Here is a 7,800-nt window from a genome sequence, read left to right on the forward strand (position 1 = left end):
AGCTTTTTAATCGGTTTAGGTCGGAAATTTGAGCTACCAATATATAAATGTATGTATGTATGTTTGCATGTCTGCTTAAAACTTTCGACAAAGGCGACGGATTTTACCAAGATCAGTATCGTTTTAACGTTCGATCTTTCAGACGACAATTATAAAAAAATTGGCTAAAAACATTAATTTCTTTACCTTCAACTAGTCACTTTTCTACAGGGGGTGGGTCGCTTTTTTCGCCGATATTTTTGAAAGATATCCTGTCCTTTCGATTGTCTAGCCTTAAGTTAAACATAAGTCACTTCAGATTTGGCAGTGGTCGTAACCGAAAAGACGTCAGTTTTTTTTCACCGTTCTTTTCTTCCTTTGCGGTACGGGTTCTAGCCTGCCTTCCTCCTACCACTTTTTTCTTGCTTAACATACACATCCAAACATCCGAGCAACGCCGGGCTTAAATGCTAGTATATACTTAAAAGTAAATGTGTCTGTCTGTATGTATGTGTGTGTCTGTCTGTGTACATTTCCGGACGCAATAACTCTGATATAAAGGGTACTGAGATTTGGAAAAATCTTTGTAATCCGTTTCTGGCCAGAAACTTGGCTGTTAAGGGGTCAAAATACAACGATTTGTCTTTTGATAACTCCAAACTCCTCCGACAATTTTGGGTCTAAACACTTGAAATTTTAGATATAAGTTCCTTGGACATGGATCTTACTTAATAACTTAATTTGAGTCCCAAAACAATACATATTAAAGGGTCATAATAGGGGTCAAAGTTAAAAAATTACCTCTGCGGTCTCTACCAAATTACTCTGACAATTTCTGGTCTAAACATTTTAAATTTTACATAAAGAATATTCAGAGATAGGGCAAGCTTTTTAATCGGTTTGGGTCGAAAATTTGAGCTACCAATATATAAATGTATACCCGACGTACCCCTCCACCGTACTGTATACCGATACTCTATGGCTGACTGGGATAGCTTCCGTACATTCATATCTGATTTACCTCTGCACTCCATGTTTAAAAAGGAAGTGTCCTGTATAGTATCAGATCTGACCGAATGATTAATTGTAGGCATAGACCAATTCATACCATCTAAAAAATTCCAACAAAAACCTAACAGCCAGCCATGGTTCTCCTCAGAATGTGCAGCTGCTATCGCGCACAGAAATCACTTTTTCCATAGCTACAAACGTAATAGATGCACTGAGACTAAAGCTGCTTTCAGGACTGCCAGCAACCACTGTAAAAGAGTAATAAAAAATGCTAGAGAGCTATATGCCCAGTCTGTTAAATCCAAGGTAGCTGATCAGCGGCTTGGTTCCCACCAGTTTTGGTAAATAACAAATAGGATCCTGAACAGAAGTGGGCGTTCTATCCCAACCATTATCAATGGACCAGAGGTCATCTCGTCAGCGTCAGAAAAGGCCAATCTATTTGCAAAGAACTTTGCAGCTAATTCTACCCTATGCGACGAAGGCCATCAACTCCCCATATTTCCTCCTCTAACACAGAACAAGCTAGGTAACATACAAATATCCGTGCATGAGGTCGCCAAGCAAATCAAGAACCTAGATTCCAGTAAAGCAACTGGCCCTGATGGCATCCCAATTATAGTGTTAAAAAAGCTTCAACCAGAACTCGCTCCCATACTTACGAAACTATTTAAGCGCTGCCTTAAGGAGAAGCGCTTTCCGACTCCCTGGAAGACCTCATCAGTTTATCATGTATTTAAGAATTCAGGTGATAAGTCATCTCCCTCTCAGTACAGACCAATAAGTCTCCTGTGTGTTATGAGTAAGTTGCTGGAATCCATATTAAATAGAGAAATAGTCAACCACTTCAGCAGGAACAATCTTCTTAGTGACACACAATATGGTTTCCGCTCTGCAAGATCTACCGTAGATGTGCTGACGGTTATATCCCACAGGATTAGTGAATCTCTTGACAAAGGCTTCCTTTCTAGGGCAATTGCTCTTGACATATCAAAGGCCTTCGACAAGGTATGGCATAAGGGTCTACTTCACAAGATTTCCAGCTACGGTATAACTGGAAATGTTTTCTCAATCATTAAATCATTTCTCTCCGATAGGCTCATAAGAGTAGTGGTAGATGGACAAAAATCGGAGGCCTGCAATATAAATGCTGGAGTCCCTCAGGGGTCAATCCTGGGCCCAACTCTCTTCCTGATCTACATCAATGACCTCCCTAAACACATACTTAAATCATTCGTTGACATCTATGCTGATGACACGACCATCTACGGCAACACATCAAAGGCTGTAAATGACAAAGTTCTCTCTGATTCTCTCTCCTCTGATCTCGAGCGCGTGGTTCAGTGGGGGAAGACATGGCTGGTTACCTTTAATGCACCCAAAACCAAACTCCTATCCTTACATCATCAACGCTCTGTTCCCCATCTGGCATCAATTGTGATAGATGGCTCTCGTCTGGGTGAGGCCCCGTGTTTTGACAAGCTTCTGGGTTTGACCTTTACTCCTGATCTGAAATGGACCACGTACATCAAATCTGTTGTCACGGTCGCTGGAAAGATTGTGAGATCCTTCTACCGCTCCAGAAGATATCTCACTACTGATGCAATTCTCTATCTATATAAAAGCCAAGTATGTCTAAGGATGGAATACTGTTGCCATATCTGGGCAGGAGCTGCTAAAAACAGCCTATCCTGCCTTGACAGAGTACAAAATAGACTTTGTGGCTTAGTGGGGGATGCCCTTTTCTCTACCCTGGAACCTCTCTCCCACAGAAGAGACGTTGCGAGCCTATCCTTGTTTTATCGTTATTTCCATGACAGGTGCTCGTCTGAACTCCAATCTCTGGTCCACCCTCGCCAATCTTTCACGGAAAACACCCGTCTAGCTGAATCCACTGTGAAAAATTTCCCCCACTCTATATCTGTGTCTAAATCAAAACGTGGATTCCATGAACAAAGCTTCTTTCTTAGAACTGCACGCCTGTAGAACTCTGTTCCGTCTGCCAGCTTCCCACCGGACTACAACTTGGATTTCTTCAAGTCCAACGTTAACAAATTCCTAATGAACCGCCCCCTTAAGTAAACACTTCATCAAATCTCCACACTAACGTAATGCACTTGCAATAACCCTTATCCCTGAGCGGCTTCCGGGCCTTGAAAGGGGTGATCACTGTGTAAAAAAAATGTATGTTTGCATGTCTGCTTAAAACTTTCGACAGAGGCGACGGATTTTACCAAGATCAGTATCGTTTTAAAGTTCGACCTTTCAGACGAGAAATATCGAAAAATTGGCTAAAAACATTAATTTTTTTACCTTCAACTAATCACTTTTCTATAGGAGGGGTCGCTTTTTTCGCCGATATTTTTGAAAGATATCCTCTCCTTTCGATTGTCTAGCCTTAAGTTAAACATAAGTCACTTCAGGTTTGGCAGTGGTCGTAACAGCAAAGTTGTCACGTTTTTTCCCCCCGTTCTCTTCCTTCTTCGCGGTACTGGTTCCAGCCTGACTTCCTACTATCACTTATTAAAAAATTTTTTTTTTTTACTCAACACACACCTGCAAACACCTGAGCAACGCCGGGAACCCATGCTAGTATATATATATATATATATATATATATATATATATATATACGTTTTATTTTTTATTACCGTATCTTTCTGTTAATTTACATTATTGTTTCGGCTACACGGCCGTTTTTTGGCCGTCTGTAGCGTCCTCAAACATTTACAGACTTTCTGTAAAAGTCTGAGGACGCTACAGACGGCAAAAAAAAACGGCCGTTTAGTCTAAACAATAATGTAACTTGATAGAAAGATACGGCAATAAAAAAGAAAACGCATATTTGCTCTGCAACAGTATTGAGCACTTTCTTCAGTTTTTATTAATTACCATCTCCACTAAATATATATATATATATATATATATATATATATATATATATATATATATATATATATATATATACTCGGGGTTTTTTTATATTCAAAAGTAATGGACTAATGAATTTAACGAGGTTGTTAGATAGTGCTCAATAAAAAGAGCTGATAATACTTGTTTATTGTTATATAAACATGCTCACATCCCGCTGCTACAAATAGCCACTTGTTTCAATCAAACAACAGATATCATCAGGCAGCGACTTGACTATTCAAAAGTTCAATGAATAATGGATTTTTATTTTAGGTAGGAACTCTTTAGAAGTTGGAGTTAAAAAACTTAAAACACAGGACTTTAATTAAATAAAAAAGTAAAAAGGGAGAGGCAATTTAAATAAAGTTAAAAGATTACAATGGGGAGAGAGTGATTGAGAAGAGAAAAAAGGAATAGAGACAGAAATAGAGAAAGAAAATATAGAGAAAACAAAATAGAGAGAAAAAGAAGAGAGAATATATATATATATACATATATATACATACACACATACATATATATATATATATATATATATATATATATATATATATAAATATATATATATATATATGATATGGAGAAGAAAAGAAAAAAGAAATAAATGGTTATAATAAAGAGAATAAGAACTAGAAGGAAAAGGAAAGAATAATGAGATCTAGTTAAATAGAGAAAGAGAGAAAGTAAGAATTTGACAGTATATAGAAAAAGAAAAAGAAAAAATCTGCGTGTCAACCAATTTATGAACAATTATACAATTCAGTAATGAAACATATTATTACAAATACAAACAGAAGATACAATCCAAGCGTCAGAAATGAACGTGTCAAAAAAGGCAGTGAATGTATTCGGCTAGCATATTTATCCTCTTACATACGTCCACGAGTAAACACCCAAATTGAGTTCATAGAACCAACACACCCAAACACAAATACAAATAGAAACCGTAAGAGAAAAATCCTGTGGTACAATCCCCCTTTTAATCTGAAACTTAAAACAAATCTAGGAATGAAATTCTTAAACTTAATTAAAAAGCACTTCCCTATTAATAACATACTACATAAAATTTTCAATAAAAATACAATAAAACTTAGTTATAGCTGTAATGAAAACCTTGAAAAAATAATTAAAAAACATAATAACAAAATATTAAACAAAAATAGCACACCCATTGCTACCGAAAGTTGTAACTGTAGAATAATATATAATAATATAACAATAAACAAGTATATATATATATATATATATAAAGATTGAGAGAGAGAGAGAGGGAGAGAGAGAGAGAGAGAGAGTAGTTTCGACTCTGGCTTTAGGCATCTGCTTACGTAGTCGCACTTTATCCGAAATGGATAAAGTAATTTGTGGAAAATCTGAAGTGTGAGAGTTATTTGTATGAATTAGGAAAAGGGGAAAAGATGAAAACGAGAAAAATTAATAAAGAAGTAGAGAAAGGAAGCCAATAGAAAGGTGTGTGGAGGAATTGATGTTGTCGGGTAGGAGAACGAAAGAGAAAAAGAAAAGATACAGAGTGAAAAAAAAAACCCAAAAAAGAATGACGCAGAAAAAAATTAGTTGGGTGTCATCTATCCAATTTCAACTTATGTCTAGACATCTCTTAATGTTAGAATGAATTCCATCTTAACTACGAGTTCAAACTTTTGAAATGGGCAATACGTCATTTCATTTTTAGTTTTTTAATAGAAGAAAAATAGATATCTCCAGACATTCGATTTATCAGTAGGCAAAGACAGATTGAAAAATTGAGAAAGTAAATCCAGAAATAAGATTAAAAAAGACACATATATTATTATATTATTCATCCCTACTTATACACACATACAAACCTATATCAGCACACACACACACACACACACACACACACACACACACACACACACACACACACACACACACACACACACACACACACACACACATAGTCATACAGTACTTGTATCACCATTCATCAGTGCAGCTTGGCTAAAACCTTTCCCCAGCCGAGGACTGAACCTACAACTACCGCGTTGACAATCGGCAGCTCTGCCCATACTACTGCCCATTTGTTCACAAACAAATGGGCAGAGAGCTTCGCTTAAGAGCCAAACAAAGCATTGAGTGTAAATACATTTGCGACAGTGCTTAACCCAAAGAAAGGGGGAGCTTAATTTTCATCCACATATAGCACTGTTTCGTTGTATCACAACTCATCAATACGGCTAGACTAACTAATGTCCAGATAAAAGACATCATAAAATTAATCCTGAATCAAGTCTGTAAACACAATATAGTACCCCTCCCAACAATAAAATCACAAACTCTAAAAAACTGTTACTAACATGCACTACTTTATTTCCCTTCATTGACCCCGCAGGCAAAACATACGGACAAATTGACAGTGTGTCGATAGGCTCAACTCTCGGACCCACAATTGTAAACTGCTACATGACTAACTTCGAAAATAAAATCTTTTCTAATCCGCGTTACAAAGCCAGTTTATTCGCCTGATATGTTGATATTTTTATTGACACTAAATCATACAAGGTTATTAAAAAACTCCAACAAAATCTCGAAACCTACTCCATTTTTAATTTCATACAGGAACTTAACATTAACAATAAAGTCTCTTTCCTAAACATACTAATCAACTCTAGCAACCATACACAATATAAAACCTCAATATATTAAAAAATCATCAAGAACAACTCCAACCTACTTAATTACAACAGCGAATGGCCAGAAAAATACAAAGTAGCCCTAATAAACAACCTAATCGAACGTGCGTGTAATATTTCCCCACCCAATAAATATTTTACAAAGAGCTAACCAACATAAAAGAAATTCTAATAAACAAAAATTTTCCTAAGAAAATAATCAATCGACACATAAAACTTTTAATAAACTCTTTGCACGATAAAAACTAACACTAAAAACATAAAATCTTCCAGCTTTATTATAAAAACTAAATTTCTACTATGAACTCAATGAAAAAATAATGACGAACATAATAACACTATACACTAAACCCGCCGAACCAAATAAAAAGCTTGCACTAATAATATATTACACCTAATTTAAAACTTATAATTTAATAATGAAAAACATTAATGCTATTAATTCTGCACTGAGGCAAGGAAATGTTAATTCGAAGAATTCTTCCTTACAATCTACAGATTCATTTAGTACATATATTGACCATACGACGATAATTTTCCTCATACGTCTTACTGCCTATCAGAAAACAATGTTATTCAACGCAACATAAGCTCTCATAATAAAAAAAAGTAAAGTCAACTGAAATAAAAAAATATATTAACTACTAACACTAAATTTACTAATAGTAATAAAAATAAAAATTAGACTCGACCACACTTTTCACTCTCCGACAGACAACTTAGTTCATCTTAATAAAATTAACGAAAATAAGATAACATAAATTGAATGAATTATATGTAAAGAAACAACCGAAAAAAAAAAACACTTTAACAAAAACAGCTCCTGATGACGATCATGGATCGAAAGCATTCGAGGAAAAATCGTCAACATAAAATCATTCAGTTATATATTAAGCAATTTATCACCTGAAACCAAAAAAGATCGTCAAATCGAGAAAATTGGCAGAAAAATCAAGAAAAAGGAAAACGCGTATTCCAAACTTGAATTCGTCATATTCAACCACACGTGCCTTGACAGCAACTTAATGCCTAAACACATACACACACATACACACACATACACACACACATACACACACATACGTACTCATACATGCATACATACATACACACATATACATACATACCTATATCCGCATACACACATATATAAATATATACATATAAATATATACATATATAAATATATACATATAAATACATACATATAAACATACACACGAAT

The sequence above is a fragment of the Euprymna scolopes genome, chromosome 12 (genome assembly GCF_053919585.1).
Source record: "Euprymna scolopes isolate OS-2025 chromosome 12, ASM5391958v1, whole genome shotgun sequence".
Lineage (NCBI taxonomy): Eukaryota > Metazoa > Mollusca > Cephalopoda > Sepiida > Sepiolidae > Euprymna > Euprymna scolopes.